Source organism: Anas platyrhynchos, chromosome 12, assembly GCF_047663525.1.
Source record: "Anas platyrhynchos isolate ZD024472 breed Pekin duck chromosome 12, IASCAAS_PekinDuck_T2T, whole genome shotgun sequence".
NCBI classification, from domain to species: Eukaryota; Metazoa; Chordata; class Aves; order Anseriformes; family Anatidae; genus Anas; species Anas platyrhynchos.
Genome location: NC_092598.1, coordinates 7,986,243 through 8,004,505, shown reverse-complemented (window position 1 = coordinate 8,004,505; position 18,263 = coordinate 7,986,243). Strand labels below are relative to the sequence as shown.

Sequence of the window (18,263 nt, the reverse complement as noted above, 5' to 3'; positions counted from 1 at the left end):
CCATGATAATAGAAAACTTATGTAGATTTTAATAGGAAACAACGCTTGCTTTTATAAGATCCTGTTTAAATTGGCCTGAAATGATTTCCTTCCAATAGAATTGTGGAGTATGTCTTAAGGGGCAAATTTGAGAAAAATGTGTGAAGCTCCACATAGTAGACCCTGGCTTGAGTGCCTTTGCAGGATGACATGTGAAGCTGCACCTTGCCATTGGATTTATTTGCAGGTATGATGCAGCACCCTGAAGCTGGAGTTGTCTTCAGCCAACTCAGAATGTGTAATGCTGAAAGTTATGTGTTACTTAACCCTTCTAGGCACTGATGCTGCATAGGTAGATCAAATTCTGACCTCAAACCTTCTGCAGGGGTGGATTTTGAGGTATTTGTTCCCAGCGTTTCACTCTCCACAGCCTGGCAGCTCAGCCTGTAGCCTTGAGAGGACTGAAGCAGGTGTGTTTAAAGCCTACAACACAACTGACCCTAGGGACGGCTCTAGCTCATGAGTCCTGTGCGAGAGCAGTCACTTACAGAAGAAAAGAAGATCATGGAAGCTTTTCTGACACCACTTGTTTTCTTGAATTGTTTAGAAATATTTTTCTGCCTTTGAGCATGTAGGAAAGTCTAAGAAGAATATGCTGATAGAAGTCCTGTTTGTGGGATACTGGCTATCACTGACTATCTTTACAAAAAAAAAAAAAAAAAAAAAAAAAAAAAAAAAAAAACTACTGTAAAACTAATATTCCATGTTTTTTGTTCATTTTTAATCCTAACTAACTCTTGATCTAAAATCTTGGATGGACAATTTTCCAGAACACACATTGAATATATCAGGGCATCTGTTTCTTTGGCAATTGATTTTCTTTTTTTCTTTTGGGTACAGTCAGGGCAGGACCAACCAAGGGAGGAAAGAAGAACATTGATCTCCTTTCCCTGCTTGACTGAATAGATCTGTGGGGGTTTTTGCTTCCAGGACCTAATTCAAAGTTCAAGAAAATTGAGTCTTTCTGTCCACTTGGAAAGCTTTGAATAAGGCTTATAGTGGATTACTACACCTTTTATTTTGTGTGTATAAATACAAAATATAATATGTATAAGATCAGTTTGTTTAATTAAAAATCAGCTTATACTGCTATTGATTTTTTAGCTCAGTAAAAACACAAGTAAAAACAAGGCAAAGAGCCAAATGATGACAAATCTTGGGGAAAAAAAATCTAGCAGCATGCTATATCAGCCAAGTAAAAAGTACTATGGAATAAGAAACATGGCCTGATGTGTTGAATTCTTTTAATGATCTACAGTGTTGACGCAGTGTACAGGCTAGCACAATTCTTTTGGGGGAGAAGAAGTAAGAGAAAGATCACCCCACTTTTCATTGGATATTTGATTGCATTTAGTTCTGCTCATCCTTGAAGGAAGATGAGGTTCATTTTAGTCATTTTACATTATAACTAAACCTTATTGAAGCTTAGTGTTTTAAATTGCCTTATTAGTTGTTCTGCCTTAAAATATTGCATTCTATTAATTGACTGCTTGTTAGGAATAAAAAGTAGAAAACTATCTCAGTGAATGAATGGTTGTATCTTTGGATGCTTTTTAATGTATTCTCAGAACTGTTGTCCTCTAACAAGGATCACTTTTTTTCCTGCAACCAGATGAGGGAGGAAAGGAAAGGGGAGCTTGAATTTATCTGTATTGAATGTACTCTATTTTCCTGGGTCACTTATTCTTCTTTCCTGTCCTCATGCTGTTCAACTACATTACGATCTAAGAACAATCTGAATTTATAAAAGGGTTTATATGATGGACTGAGTGAATTGGGTGCTTCAGAAATTCTCTCTACCTGTACGTACTGTGAATCAAGAAAAAATAGTTTGAATTTTAAAGCTAAAAGTTACTTTTGCATAATAAATCATAAGGAGAAAGGGAAAGATGTGGCTATGTTACTCCAAAACTGCACTGCAGTGCTTCTATGATCATCCCTTCTGTAGCTGATGTCCTGGAGTTCTCAAAATTGCTTTTAATTCTTTCTATGGAGGATTTATCTAAAACTTTCTTTTCCTGAAGACCTGAAATGGATTTTAAACAATTAGCAAAGAATTTAGCAATTCTTTGTGACATCTAATGTCATCATAATGTTCAGAAACTCACCTGGTATTGAGGGAGGAAGAGGCAGGGGGCTTCTTCATCCATAATGAAGATAGTAGGTCAGTATGTTTTAAGGGATAATAATATTGGTGATGACATGGCTGTCTCAAGCACACAAAGGTTTCAAAGTCTTTAGAGTATTGTTGAGATTGAAATGATCCAAAGATATGACTAATTTTATAAATAACTGGCATATATTTGTTAATTTTACTTTTCCTGTTAGAAAAGTATGCGAGAATTTGAAAGAAACCACTGGACAAATATTAGGTGGAGAGTATTTGCCCCTTCTCATAATATGAATCAGAATAAGGAAATGAGTCTTTGCTGGAGTCTTGTTCTTGTACTCTGCAGCTGGTGCAGTAGTTTAGCCTGCTATGCATTTGCATCAAAAACACAATTAGGGTAGGGCATTCAAAAATTAAAGTCTACATTAAGAATGGAAAAGGGGGTGGGGAGGGGGGGGAGGTGTGCAACTGATCCATCTGAAGTAAGAATAGTGAATCAAGATTAGCTTCAATTAACCGTTGTAGATGATAGTATCATCACCCAACTGCACTCAGAGCATAAGCATTCTACATTTTTAAGTCACACTCCAAGAAAAAACCCAACTGGTGTAAATCAATGCAGTTCTTGTTGACATTTGAAACACAACTTGTCTGTTAAAGGTACAGTGTATTATACTTATTTTTTTTTAAACTGCAGTACTACAGAAGGTGATTGTTATACTTTAAAAAGTATGTGTGCATAAGCATTTCTGTAGGCTGGGGAGTAGACAGATGATGATGGCAGTCAGCCTCCACAGACGAAGCATGGGATAGACCTATCCCAAGCAGAAAAGAGGCTGAGATGATGATTTCTGGGATAAGTAGGCTTCCACTCCCTATGGAGGTTTATAGCAATTTATTTCTTGCAGGAGTAGGAAATGCCAAAATACATCAAAAGCCTAAAAGCAGTTACCTTCTTTTAGCATGCCTTACCAAGCTGTTTCTCTTCAGGTGTAGAATGTCAAAGCCCAAACACTCAGGTTCAAATGCTAATTCAGGAGCGTTTTTCTCATGGATGTGATTATCAGTGTGACCACTAGTTCAGTGGGAGTCAATAGCTTATTGAAATAATGAAAAAGAAGCCAAGGGAGAAACTTTTTTTTTTTTTTTTTTTTTTTTTTTTTTTTATAAAAGTCTTACATGTATCCTCATGCAGTTAGGGCCAATGTTGCTGTTGCGAAGTTGACTGGAGAAGAATCTAGCTTGAGAGAAATACCAGCATAAGTGAAACAGTTTTCTACAAATCCTTAGGTCCTTGTTAAATTCTTGTGTAACTGGTTCTGGTGGGGTGAGCAAGACAACTAAATAAAACTCTTGCATCATCTTTTTCTGTGTAGTATTTGTCATAACATTTTTTATTTAATCTCACCCTTTTAAATCAGCTCTTGGCACTTGGTTGACTCCACAGGAGATCTTCTGAGTTAGTTTGGTGCCTACTGAATGTCTTGATCTTGTCGTCACTTAAGTGTGGAAGAGAAAAATTTAGAAGGCTTATAATTTACTCCTCCTGGGGAGATCTGTGCCATACATTGTATTCCTTGAGATGAATTACGGGGGGGAGGAGGAGGGAATACAATTTGCTGAAGTGAAACTCAACTTCATTTGCTTTGACTTTGAGGAAGAGTTAACTACCAAAGAGTAAAGAAAATGGTCCTACTTGAAAGAAGAGAATAAAATCTTCCCAGGTGGTGTAGTGGTTTTTCCTCAAAAAAAAAAAAAAAAAAAAAAGGGGTGTGTGTGTGTGTGTGTGACCAGAGTTTTCATAAAAGAGAATGGGCTCCTTGCAAAATGGATGGTGTGCTTATGACAAAAGTCCTCAATAGGACACAGCAGCTGGATTCAGACCCAGAGAAACAAGAAATTCTATGAAAACTAATGATGTTATTGACAAACTCTCAAAATGTAGTTTGGAATAAGACTTGGTGTGAATACAACTGAAATGACCAGCTGGTGCATTTGTGATCCCTGAACCTGTCAGTTTTATCCTCTTCCAAACTCTCTAGTGATTTGTGTTCTCTGAATGGTTTCTCTTTGCAATCTCTATCTCACTATAGGGTTCTCTATTCAGAACAGAAAATGAAAGAGGGGAAAAAAGAAGAAACCAAACCATTGCACAAGAAATTTATTGCAGATAGCAATTTAGAAGACTCATTATCCCAGCATGAGAAAAATGCAGTAGAGTTCTAAGAAAGCCAAGAAAATACAAATGCAGTGAATATACTTAGTGATTGAATAGACGATATGGTATTTTCAGTTGATGTTAATAAAGATCCAAATTTGTTTTGTTGAAATAGAATGTATTAAGTAAATATTGAATGCTAATTATATACTGCTGTTGAAAAAGCAGCAAATATAGCGCACAGGAATTTCTACCATTTTGAGCTAAAGTTACTGATTAATTGGAATGGTGTTACCTAAGGTACAGGCAGAAGCCTCAGTAGCAAAAACATTAAAAATACTTTTAATAATTTTCTAAGAATTGCCAAGAATTTTTAAAGTATAGTAACAAAAGGAAAAGTACGTAGTGTTGAGATGGAGAGAGAATTTTCAAGTTTCAGATTTTTGACTGGACCAAACTAGAAAGGTAGTTCTGCATTGTTAGTGTTTTTAACACTGTTTTCTGGATTGCAGCAGTTTTAATGTATGCTGTTTTCTGATCAATTCCTTCTCGTTTCCCACTAAATGCTTTTTTGAAATGCAAAGACTCTTGTAAATGGAGTTAGAGCTGGGCAAAAACAGTAAGAACAGCAATTTTTGTTGAACATATTCTGTCTGGCTATAAAAATCAGTAATACTTCAAACACTGCATTTAGATATGTTCATCGCTGCGGTATATCTCAACTTCAGCTTTTGCATCAATAAGAGGTATTTTGTGCTGTGGAGGTGAATATCATGTAATAAACTCCAATGTCTTGAAATGAATTGTATGTCAACTAGCTTTTTACAGTCTAACCTTTACTCTGTCTATCATTGCAGGAACAGTAATTTTAATTTAGAAGGTAGGTAAAGTGATATAAGTAGTACTTCAATTTTTTTGTTTGAAATTTCAAACTGCTGTATTGCAGCAATTACAGGAGCTGATATGAGGGGAACACCACTTGCAGGACTTGTAGAACAAAAAGTAAAGTTTTTTTCCTGCTGAGTTAACAGAACTGAACTTTGCTGACTCATGAGGAATTAACAGAGCAAGTAATAAAAATATTCCTGCTGTTACTGAAGTTCAAAAGACGCCTGTCACATAAAAATTGCATGACAATTGTTCAGGTGAAGTCATCCTGGTAAGGGTTGACTCCCTAATGAAGCTATTAAAGGAAGATACCTGGGAACTATGTAGCATCTACCCATTGTGAAAGCCATCATAGGTGACCTTTCCAGCATGTCAAGGTCCACTTCAGTTTGTGCGCTTTTCTGTAATTCACTGCAGTTTAGGAATCTAGTGCAAGTATAATGGCAACTGTTACGAGAAGGGAAATACAAAAGTAATCTCATTTGTCCAACCTGGATATAAATAGGATAAACTTGTAGTATGTGGCAAGGTAGGCTGAATGTTACTGCAGTAATAAAGGGTAAAATAGTTCATACAAATAGTTTGTGCTGTTCTTTAAAATTGCTTATGGAGAACATTAATTCCATATTGATAGAAGGAAACTGAAAGAAGGAACTTAGTAGTTTGCAGTGGACTTAGTATGATGTGATGCATTAGTACTTGCAATACTAGGCCACCTTACCCTGGAGGCTGGAGGGGGAAGTTCTTGGGCTCTTGGTCTCAGCAGCAGCATTTTTTTGGTAAGGAAAAGACAGAACAACTGAACGTGTATTGCCTCTCTTCACCTCGTCCCAGCTCTTGCACCATGTGCCTTCCATACAATTTTCATGGTCTGTCTCTTGCCTTTAAATTTACCTGCTTACTTTGGGGGTCCTCTGGTTAGCAAAGAAAAATACCTTTGCCTTTAGATTCCACAGTTATACATGCACATTATTACTGCTCTAAATGTTTTGTTGTCATATATCCTGACCCATAGCACAAAACCATGGGCATTTATTGCTTCCTGAGGGGTAGCACCTGGGGATATAATTTCAGGGTTCTCATGAACAGTGTTTGTAAAATCTATTACTGGTCATTCAGGGACATTAGTTCAGTGCTCTAAAACCTACATCCATGCAACTATTTTGTTAAACTATTGGTTTTGACCTTTATCAGTCTTTGAATGGCCTGGAGAGTATAAGAATAAATATGTTAGCAGCATAGAGGAAACGAGAAATGCAGTCTGATGTCATATATGGCTGCTTCGAATAATTTAAAATTGACAAGGTAGACAAAATGTATGTTCTCATTCACTTCTTATAAAAAAGAGAATAGATGAGCTTAATCATTTATCTGTCTAGATGAAAAATGTGTTTTTATTAGTTTTGTTAACTACTTGCCAGAGTCTTTGTACTATCCAAAGATCTTGTAAACCTTTAATAAATTGAGCTATTTAAACACACTCTTAGATGGCCTTCCTGGAATGGGTTTGAATTTGTATGGCAATGCATTCAAGAGAAGTTAGTCCTTCTGTTCCTCTTTCCCATTCATAAAACTGGTGTCCATAGACAGTGTTCCAGTGTTAATATTGTATTGTACGTGAATACATATTTTATAAACTTCTTAAAATGACATTTTATGTGAATCTTAGATACTAAATATTCTGCTTTAAAGCAAAAATCAAGTCCATATTGCAGTGCCCAAGACTTGCTTGGTTCTTTTCCTTACAGTACAAGACATGTTAAGTCAATGAGGAGCACTTAATTTGTACTAAATCAGGTACCTTGACATGTGAGTTGAGGCTCTGTGACAGCTGTTGGAAAACTTGGTGTTGTTGCTGTACTGATGCAGAACCAAGCATCTAATTTTCATTGAGTTTCCATGTAATGATGACTTCAACAGTAATTTACGAACTTTAATTAAAATACTTTCCAGCTAATCTTTTGACATTATCCCTTTAATTATAAAAGACATCAGTTATATTAATAGTGTGCAAGACTACCTTATTTGCTTTAAAATGTAGGTGCATGTACAATTAAACTTTTGCCAATGTTTCACTGTTCTGGATAGGATCAGTGACCATTATGTGTTACAAGGCTTACAGAGCTGTGATAATGAAGCAAATTTGTGCTGAAAAACTGTACTTCAAGGGAATATTAAAGCTCATTAATTTCATTAGCTGTGTGTATCTTTTTCAACATAACTTTAAAGAAATCCTGTATCACCATGTAAGAGTATTGTAGCATTGCAGCATGGACCAATTTGTTTAATATCTGACTTCATAACAAATAAACATTTTCACATGATTAGTTTAATAGTATGCTAAGACGGGATTTTCTTTCAAAGTTGAGCATTTTCTTTCACATATTTCTTAGCTGTAGTCAGCAGTAACACGTTATATTCCACATCATTAGGACCTAGTAGAGTCTCAAGAAATGATGTGGCTTGGTACAGAATGGGTGAAGCTGGGAGTTGTACAGAACAGGCTGAAGGCATAAGCAAAGTAAGTTGCAGTCTAGGATGGGAGGACAAATTAATTTGATATTTTAGGAGGCTGGAGTTGGCTTTTTCCAGCTCAGCTCTTAGTATTATTGCTAGGCCTATTGCTCTTAATACTCCTTCATGCTTCAGCTGTTCCCTCTATCACAGTTATGAATCCAGTCTTTTGAAACTGCTGCTCTGCTCATACATCTTTCTTCTGAGCTCTTTTTACTTCCAGAAGTAAGAGAAGGCTGTAGCTCTTGCTCCATCTTTAAGGGGCTGAGAAGGGCACACAGTATGGAGGAGAAAGGGAAGAAAAGCTGTTTTGTAGAGGCTGGAGAAGGCTTGAGGGTGCACATCTGTAATATAAAAGGCAGTTTGAAAGGATAAGTGAGGAGTTTATGATCCCCAAAGGAGAGTGGAGGGGAGTATCAGGAAAGAAGTAGGCTGACCAAGGACAGAAAGATTCTGTTTCAGTCCCTGATCTCTGAAAGATCCAGCTTTAGCTTTAGTCCCTGATGTTTCCCATCCCCCTCTCACCTTACCCTCTAAAATGCTGTTAAACTTGCTTTTTTTTTTTTTCCTTCACCTACAAATATTTTTAACTTGGGGGGAATAGGTGGATGGGAGTTGTTTTTTTCCTACCTTAAGGACTCTGGGTAGAAGTAAAATTTTGCTTAAGATCTTAGGAAGCCTTGAGCTGGCTTTGTTTCAGTTCTGTGTGAGGTACCACCAAGAGGACCCAGAGTTTTGCTTGGAAGGCAGAAGGATCCCACCAGGGTAAAGGACTCACATGGCTGAAACTGCAAGCAAGCAGGATCTGGGAAAGGCTCAGTCGTCTTTACTGAGATCTGATGAAGTAGATGAGAACTTCTTTGCCCAGTTCATTCAAAATTCCCATTCAACTTGCTGGAGCTTAAACAGTTGGGGCAGGGAGACTTCCTTGTTCACCTTTGCACTTGAAGAATATTGTAGTGCTTCAGTACCTCTGGGATATTAAGACAGTTTTCTGCTTAAAATGCTAGTGCCAGAAGCTATTCATACAAAGCCTGTTTGGGTGGACAGCTATGGCATTCGCTCCTCTTGGGGTCAGCTCCCTGCTTATTATTTTGGGAGGCCTTTTAGTTGGCAACTAAACAAGAAGCAAACTTCCCTTTTTTAATGGACCTGATTACATGCTGGTACAATAAAAATATTAATGGACTGCATTTGTAAGCCCTTCCCTTATGGGGGCTAAAACAAAAAAGCCAACCTGCTGAAGTCACAGCAGATCAGTTGCAAAGTAAGATGTCATGTAATGAATACTTCCATTGCTTTGCTGTTAGCCAGGACTCTGCTTAATCAGTTACTAAAATCATACACTTTACAAGTAAACATATTGAACATTAACCCTTTACTTTTAGAGAAGTCACAAATTCTTTATTTAAGGAAGTAACTTTAAGATTTGATTGCTATAATCATAATGCATCATAAAATTGTCCTAGCAAATATTCTGTTTTATTCTGTAGCTCTTGTTCATCTGGGGTAAGATCTTGCTTTACAGCCTGAATTTTGAGTTGTCTTTTAATTAATCATTTTCCCTGCTAGGTCTGCTGTTTACTACAGTGTATTTCCAGAGGTGTCCCTTTCCTTTTTGCATAGTCATTATTCCTTCTTAATAGGCAAAAGATATTATAAAGAATTCATTGGTGGCTGGATTTTTGCAACTGCTTCCGAAGAAGGGTAAAAGTTTGGTTTGCAATTAGGAAAAATAAATTTAAAGCATAGTTCCAAACTTAAGCAAGAAGAACCTTGCTTTTAAATGATGGCAATACATTTCCTCATAAAAATGTAAAACTGTTTATTCTGTCCCAAGAGAGCCTCTTAAAAAGTTAGGATGGCGAGACTGTAGCATCTATTATTTTCCTTAGAGTGCTGATTGCTCCCAAGCTCTGCAATCCTTTTGTATGCTGCTCAGCATCAGTTACAGAAAGGGCAGAGATCTTGACACCCAAGGAAGGATGCAGTAAGAGGAAGCCAAAATTGTCATCGGTGGGGAGAGACTTCATACAAAACTACAATGCTAACTGCTGATGTTGACTCAGAAGGCTATTCTGAAATTTTGTTTCCTTTCCTAATTGCTACCATGTGACATGAAGTATTTTTTTGTAAATCTTGTCCCTGGGTTGCCAAGGGTGTGCATTTCAATACCTCTTCATTTAGCTGAATTTTTTACCAGCCTCTGATTTTTCTTTTCCTTCCCAGAAGCCATAGCTGGTTGATTTGTGTGCTGTAGCTCAAAATGTAGTGTCTTCCCTGATTTACAACCAAGAGACACCCTCAACCAGAAAACAATTGCTGTTAATGAGCATTACAGTGCCTTAAAGATGAGTAGAGTCTTTTAATTTTGCAAAGTTGATCTTATTTTAATGTCCCTGCAGACTGCTTTCTCTGAAGTTTAGTAATGTTAATGATAGTAAAGACATTTGCAATTACTGTGATACAGCTTTGGTTAAGACAAGCTAACAGGAGAATAGAGTTAGAAACTAGTGATCCTCTACTTATTTAGCAGTAGCTTTTATAAATTAGTGGGTGGGTACGTGAGAGTTGCCTTGGAATAAGTTGATGTTGACTGACTTCTGTTTTATTTTAAGTAATCTGAGTTTTCTGACAGATTATATTTCAGTGTGGTAAAGTCCTGGGCTATGTTCTCTGCATGAGTTAGCTTTATGTCACCTTCCTGGAGTTGGAAAACTTAATATTTGTAATGCAGCTTCCAAAGTGACCTTCAAGTTACTATTAACTTGAAAGGAAATATTGAAAGGAAATATTCCTCAAAGTTCTGGTTTGTTTTGTATAGGAACCCGCTTAAGAGAACAGGGATTGTGTTTCCTTTATTTTTGTAAGAACATGATATTGCTTCCTTTATTATGTTTCCAGATCCAGAGTTTGTTAGAAATAGTCTACAATTTGGAGGCATGGAGGTAGGTTAAAATACAAGGCAGCACGTGGTATATTTGATAGCTTATTTAAATGCACAAACCTAGCTATAGAAGAAAAAGATGTAGATACTTGCGAAAGTAATATTGCCTATGCTTGTTATGGTAGGAGACCAAAGAAATGCCTCCGAACTATAGGGATGAGAGGTTCCAAACATCATAGTGCAAGGTGTTGCTAACATCCCTAGTTATAACTGCATTGTTTCTCCTATGGTGCTGATACTGAAACTGTAGTTGTGTAGTATCTTAAGTTGCTCTGGTGTCCAATGAAGTATTACTTTCTGGGTCTTGCTTTTGATCTCTTCAGTATTATCTACTCAACTCCAAATACAAGTCTTTTTAAGACTGAAGTAGAAGTGGGCAGGATTACTCTATTAAGGTCTAACTATTATGCTGTACTTTGCCAAATGTGTTCTTAAACAGCATGCACTATGTGTTTGACTAACTTGTCATTGGCTTCCTGTTGTCTCAGTTACTCTCCCTGCCAGGAAGTCCCACCAATGTGAGGGTGCTTTCTTCTTAGCCTCAGTTTCACTCATTAGATTAAACAGGATGCTGTTGTGCAGAGTGAAAGGATTCATGTAGTCTTAAAGGGTTTCAAGTGTTTTGGTTGTTTCTGATCTACAGCTGTTTTGTGATAATCATCTTGCTTTTTCAGCATGGGGGGGGGGGGGGGAGGGGGGACGGGGAAAGATTGTCATCATCGGTATTTCCAGAGGTTTTGGTTTTTATAAATATCAGTCATGTACTAAAGCTGTTACATCAGACTTCTTCATCTGAAGAGTCGTTAGTTGCATCTAAAAAGGAGGCACTTTTCCTTTTATGAGCCAATTTAAACCGTGAAGGAGTGTAACAGCGTGGTGTCAGCTTTGGCTCTGCTCTACTCTTTTTATTGTTGATAGAGCAGCTGACCTCCCTGAGCTGGAGAGGAGATGGAGAAGTCTCCAAAGAAAGGCAGGAAGCAAAGTTAAGGAAAGATCAATGACTCGGTATCATTCACTGGGTTTTTACAGAATGGAGCAATTGCATTTGCATTTCTAAGGATTTAGGAAGCCTTAAGAATTTTGTAGTTCAACAAACTTTACTTTAAGAAATGAGCATTTCTAAAAATTATGCCAGCTACTGAGGTTGCACAGTCCTTTTCTCATACAATCGGAGCAGTCAAAAGGATGGATTTTTTTCAAGGGCATTAGCACTGGATGAATTCTATGTAACTTAGTGTCCTCTGCTAAATGTTAGATGTCAAGCCAGCTTTTATTCATTATAATTTAGTTAATTAATCAAGATTTTCACTTTGTAGCAGTTTGACACCCAATACTCAGCAGCAAATACATTGTGGTTTGAAACTAATGTTTTCTGTTAAGGTTCTGTATGGTTGTTTCCTCAAAACTAACAAATACAGAGAAAAGGTAGAAGGTAAATCAGGACTAACTCTCAGAGTACCAGTAGGTATATGTTAAATAGGTTGTATGAGCCCTCCTTTGCACGTAAGTTTACTACTGGACTGAACACTGACTCTGAAGCCCAAAAGCCGCATAGGGCCTGGATGCTGGATCCCATGCTCGTGTTGGTTCAGGCACTTCCTGTGAACTTAGTGCAACCTGTACTGGAGCATGGAGTTCAAAGGCCAAGATGTCAGTGAACAACTTTTCTAATGTGTGACTTATACCTTTTAAAACTGTGTACAGGATTTTTTTTTTAAGTTTGCCTTGCTTTTGGAGCGCAAGTAAAGACACTTCCTTGCTTCTTCAAATAAAGATTGGAAGAAAATCCTGAAAGAGTTGCAACTGACTTCCAATTATATGGTTTTAGGCAAAATGCCTTGTCTCTTTCAGTAAGTAATATTTCAGTGTATATACTTCAATGAAACAGTGTTTTTCAGAAGGCATCCTGCCGTTGTCATTAAAAAAAATAGTAAGGCAAACCAGTAATGCTGTAATTGAATGCCTTGCTGTTACCAAATAGTATCAGTTGGATGACAAGGCATTACCTATTGCATTTTGTGGCAGGTATGGCTGTGAGAGAGCCCTAAAGCAGAAAAAGCAGCCACTGGACACTGGTCATGTGAAGTGAGTAGAGGGCACTGGAGACTTTAAATTAGACAAGTTTAGAGGAGGTGGGGGGGAATGAGGGTCCTTGATAAAGAAGAGTAATGTGAAGAGATTTCAAGGATGAGACCAAATCTCTCTCAAGCATCCTGTAACAGTATTGTATTATGTTTTGAATGAGCTATCTGATCACTTTTTTCTTCCAAAGGTCCAGCAGGGCCTTTAAAATCACTTGCTCTCAACTATTCTGAGTTGGATAAATATTTGATGACATGGAGTCTTGCGGGCACTGCAATAATTATACAAATTGTAATGCTAATCCTTGGTATCAATAATGCCTTTGGAGAAAATAGCATTATATACTTCACTCCCAGAGAATAATAACAATATTAACGCAGCACTGACACTTGGCAGCACTGCTTCCCCAGCCTATGTTCACTTGGCAATTGGAATTGCAAAGAAGCATAGAAAGTGCACATTTCTGGCTGCAGTTCTGCTTCTAGAGTAGCAAAAAAGAATTTGGCATTTAATGATATGCAAAGTGTTGTTCCTATTTGATTGTAGTATACTATACATGCCTTGGAGCATGACTTAAAGTAATTTAACAACTGGAATAACAGGCATTTGGGAAGAAACTAATTTCATACGAAAGCAGATCACAGACACTAGGCTTGTTCACAAAAATGTTACCTTGTCATGCTATATGAAGTTGGATATCGAGCTAGCAGGATGATGATGTGGGGACAACATCTCTCAGTTCAGACTGGATGAGATCCACTTCACAAAATAACATAATTAGCAAGATGTAAATACTGTAGTCAACCTGCTTTACAGCCCCATAACAGAAGGTTGTAATGATTTTTTTTAAATTTCACTAAGAGAACCAGTTTGGATTCCTGCATACATGTAAAGTCTCATTTTTTTTCAGGTGTAGCCAGGCGATTGGCCTCACCATGGTGTCACCACATAGAGTGCGGGCTCTGTGCTGCTCCAGGGCTGCCCATCCCCACCTGCTCCCTCTGCTCTGTTAACCTGGAGAAGGATGCCTAGTGCTGGAAGTGAGAAGTGATTCTGGTTTTGGAGTCCACTTGTTTCTCAGCTATTTTGCTGGTAGACTTGTCAGATTGAATGATTGTCAGAAACTATTGTCCGTATGTACTAGAAACATAGTTGAAGCTGCTAGTGTATTCAAGTAGTTCACAGTGAATCTGAGAATACAGGAGGAAAAAAAGGAGTAGCAGCCTCTACAACTCTATCTGCATGTGAGAGAGGTGCTTCCCCTGTGCCACTGCTGGGTCTGAAGCACTAATGGTTTATGATTCAGCTCCCATCTCTTCATACCTGAGTGGAGAATAGGGGCTGGAGGAACTTCGGACATTTCAATGATTAGATTCTTTCCTCCCAGTCTCTTTCTGATGTAGACTGACATATTTTTACTCCAGTAGAAGTGAGGAGGAAAGTAGAGGTGGTATGGTGTTGTGGGAGAGCTTGGACAGAGGTGACTGAGAGCCTTAAGAGCTGTCCTTGTTGTTGTCATCAATGTGGTTAAGGATTCTGTACTTAGGTGATTACCTAAACTAAAATCAGTACTATTTAAAGCAGAATCACAATCGTCCCTATAGATAGCATATGCAAATCCAAATTCTTCATCTTTTATATTCCACAAGATTGTCACAAGAGCTTTGAGATTTTTGAAGTACAACTCTGAGGTTAAAATTAATTTTAAAATAGAAATTATTTACACTTCTTTAGCAGCTTTCATCAAAGAAATTAAAGTGCTTTACCAACCATAATAAAATAAGCCTTATAACATAGTTGTGAAGTAAGAAAGCAATATAATTCTTTTTGCTGTGAGAAAAAATGACGTAGCAGAAATTGCAAAGTCAAACCTTCTGAGGAAAGACAAACCAATTTTTCCCACTGTGTACATTTTCATTGTGCTCTCCTTGTTCATGTATCTTATGATGCAGCTCTAAATGACTATATAAAATACCTCTGTGAGATACATAAGATAGCAATGTGAATGTGAAATAAAGTTAAAAATCATAATAATACAACCCAGCTACCTATTACAAAGGAAAAAAAGGAATAAGTAACACAGTACAAACTGTCAGTTCAGTTTTCCCTTTAAATGACATCTCAGGAACATACCATGTCCATGTAACAGCTACTGTTTCTCTCACAATGATGGTTTTATGTTGAGGGATCTTGCTTTTAAGAACAAAAACCTAATACTTATTAAGAAATGCATTTAGGGCTGAAAGTGTTTTTTGTTTTTTTTTGTTTTTTGTTTTTTTTTCCATTTCAGTTATCAGTTATATTTCAGACTCCAGTGTCTGACAATGCAATCTGACAAATGCAGTAAGAGATGGGTGTTATATCCTGTTCTGAATTTTGTTACAGTTGCTGAGTTTTGGTGAATATTAATTAAGTTCTAAGTAACACCTCTCCTGAAACATTAGAATTCAATGGTATAATGAAATTCATAGTAGAACATGCCAATGCTCATTTGAGACCTGTTTATCATATTCCCTTCAGTTAAATAAAGGAGATCATTTAGGAAATGTTTTAGGTGAAATTATAGATTAGTGTTCTACTTATTCATGCTTAAAATTGAGTTCCATTTCAGCTGTGGAGGCCAACAAATCAGGTATGGTGGGGCTGGGCACTGTTTCCACTTGAGTTCTTTAAGAACTAAACATTATGTATCAGTAAGTGATCCTTTTTGCTGCATTTTTAGCAACTAATCTCTGATCAAAGGAATACAAAAACCTAAACATCAAAGGTGCTTCTTAAGGGTTTACAAATCTCTGCTTTTTTCTGTATCAGAGAATATGGGTGCTAGTTTTGAGGATATTGCACTTTATCTGTCTGGGAGAGAAAAAAAAAATCAGTACTTAAACAATATCAGATCTACTGGTAATTTTCATCTTTGTATATTATATTAGCTTTTCCATTTCTTCAGCAGAGCCGTCTGGATGATAGGCTGCAATAAAGGAGTGCATTGAATGTAATTATAGTAATTCAGACAAAAAAAATGTTATTTCACCGAAAATTAACATTGTTAAAAGTTCTACTATGACTTTCAATTAATGAAAAAAAGCAGCTAAACTGACTGGACTAAAAGCATATCAAAACAAGTGCAGCAGAGAAATACATAAAAAGAAGAAAATGAACAAAGAAGTCATAGAAATGTCACTGGATAGATTCTGGCCACCTCCCCTGCTGCTGGCTATAACTGAACACAGTTGTGTCCACAGTTTTGTAGCAAAATTTTGCAGGGTAATTCTTTTTATTGTCATGTGCGTACAGTTTATATTCATTACTGCTCGTTTGTTCAGGAACTTTACCATTGTGGATGCTTGGATTTTCCCACAAATACTGATACTTTTTATCAAAACTGTAGGCATGCAAGGGCATGGCAACAGCATGACTGTGTGTGTGCTGTTTGACCAGTGAATGAAACCTGTAGTTGGTTTATTTATCAAGAAAAAGTAGTGAGATTCTCAAGACCTTTTCCTATTAGAGCAAAAGCTGTGTTTGGCAGAAGAAAAACAAACATGTCTGGCAAAACGTTGTGATGTTGCTAACATGCCTTGCTGCAGTGCTGCATCTCTGCAAGTACATCTGATCAAAAATCTACCATCCATGTAAAAAATACATGTAAAAGCATTGAGGAAGAACACCTATTTCATGGGTCAGGTTAGATCTCAGTCCGTAAGATTCTGATCTTACTCCCTTCCTTTTTACAAATCTAGAGGGTGATCTCTGGACTGTTTTTTTGAATGTTCTGTGCTTTGAACTCTTCTTTGCTCACTTTCTACTAGACACAAACGACACAAACCTCCATGTTCTGCTCTATTCCTGTTATCAGCTATTGCTGGTCCTTCTTAGTATTATTCTTCCTCCATCACCCAATCCATCAGATGTCTTTCTCCTTCCTTCTTTCCTCCAAGAGATTCTCCCTAGTATTGTGACTATTGGCATTAATTCTGATTTTTTTCATTTTCATTGCTGGGTTCACTGTCTTCCCCTGCTGACCATGCAGCAGATCCCTTTCCATAAGCCTAAGAAAGAGTGACTTTACCCCTGGAGGTTTCAAGTAGTTTGGTGCCTGTACATTTGCAACCTTTAGGTGACGGCACACCTGTATTGCTTCTATGTGCAGTGGTAAGCTGTGTGCAGAACACGATCTTAAATCAGAGCTGTGACAGGTCATCACTTCATACTCATGGAAAAATAAATAATAAAGGAGGATAAAGTAGTAATGATCAATGGCTAGACAGAGGGTCTGCAGCCAAAAAAAATAAAATACCAAGTGGGGGCCTACGACAGATTGCAATCCCACTATATAAAGCTTTAGCAAAGAGATTACTTCATGTTTCTAAATGCAGCTGTGGGTTGACCTAACTGTGCTGGGTCCAGGTTTGCTATCCCCGTTCTCCCCCCATGTAAAGGCAGGTAATTCACATGAAGGGCCTGCATGGCTCTTCCCTTCTGATTGCTGTTGCCATTGGAAGTGGTGCTAAAACCCCCATTGATCTGTATGGGATCTCAGCTGGACTAGCTCCAAATGCTTTTGAAAGTCCTTCTGGTTTTCCCTACAGTATGATGATTTATCCACTCAATTCTAAAGGGCAATTTCAATCTCTAATGGATGCCATCAGTATTTTCAAATGAGGCACCTTTTAAAATGTGGAAATAGCTCTGAGAATAATTCCTAGTAAAGTAAACGTTGAGTGTTAGCTTTTTGTTGTTGCTGTGCAGAAAAATACAGTTTTGCTTGGGGCCGATAAGAGATTGAAAAGTGTGGTTAATAATAAAAGCTGAAGTGGGAGTTACTTTAATAATGGCATGTCATGTGTAAGCCTATAAAATAAATAGTAATTATCACATTTGAGAAACTACTGTTAGAAATTGTATTGCTCTTGACAGCTTCATCTGTACATCAACCCTTTCTGGATTATGCACTTTCTTGTTCTTAATGAGCAAACAAATGAAACAGAATTTCTTACCCTGATAGAAGGTGTTGATTTCAACAAAACCTAAACAAAAATAGATAAGACAACCAGTATAGCAGACTGCAGGATTATTTTTTGCTAATGTATTTTCCTCTTACAAAACAAGATGGAAAACACAGCAATAGTGTTATTTAAGTTTCCTCTGTCATCTTATTGTTCATGTTTAAGGGGGTAGATTTTGCATATTTCATAGTTCACATCAAAGCGATATTATGAGCAGTAGTGAATTCAGAATGACAACTCTGTAGTTTTTGCTTAGAAATAGAAATGTGTCAATGTAGTTTCATGAATCCCCAAAATTGAGAACACCAAATTTAGAAGAGATGGCAGCCATTTGTGGTGTTGATTTTGTTTGTCCGTTATTTATTCTCCTGCTCTCTTCCCACACTCTGGTTCAGGAGAATTCCAGCAATATTTGTACTTTGAGATTTTTTTTTTGTGAAATGTAATGTTTTGTTAAAACTATGGAACATTTCAGGTAACCATCTACAGCAAATACATATGAAAAAATGTGTAGTTACT

At 37.2% G+C, this 18,263-nt stretch overlaps 1 protein-coding gene and 1 long non-coding RNA gene across 7 annotated transcripts in view; one reads left to right on the top strand and one right to left on the bottom strand.

Moving 5' to 3' along the window:
• Positions 1 to 18,263, top strand: part of CDH8 (cadherin 8) — a 204,712-nt gene that overhangs the window by 17,146 nt on the left and 169,303 nt on the right. The window contains exon 2 of the mRNA XM_013098274.5: positions 13,649 to 13,778. The gene's annotated coding sequence lies outside the window, so the exon portion shown is untranslated. The remainder of the gene's footprint in view (positions 1 to 13,648; positions 13,779 to 18,263) is intronic.
• LOC140003477 (uncharacterized) overlaps positions 1 to 18,263 on the bottom strand; it is a 59,268-nt gene that overhangs the window by 21,345 nt on the left and 19,660 nt on the right. For 2 of the 6 annotated variants that reach the window (XR_011812235.1, XR_011812236.1), the window contains 2 exons: positions 17,736 to 17,765; positions 14,536 to 15,706 (listed from right to left, as the gene is read on the bottom strand). The exons of 2 other annotated variants lie outside the window; for them this stretch is intronic. This is a non-coding gene — a long non-coding RNA (uncharacterized lncRNA). Of the gene's footprint in view, positions 1 to 7,448; positions 8,054 to 14,535; positions 15,707 to 17,735; positions 17,766 to 18,263 lie in introns of those variants that run through there. 2 more of the 6 variants (XR_011812232.1, XR_011812233.1) reach the window with 1 other exon arrangement.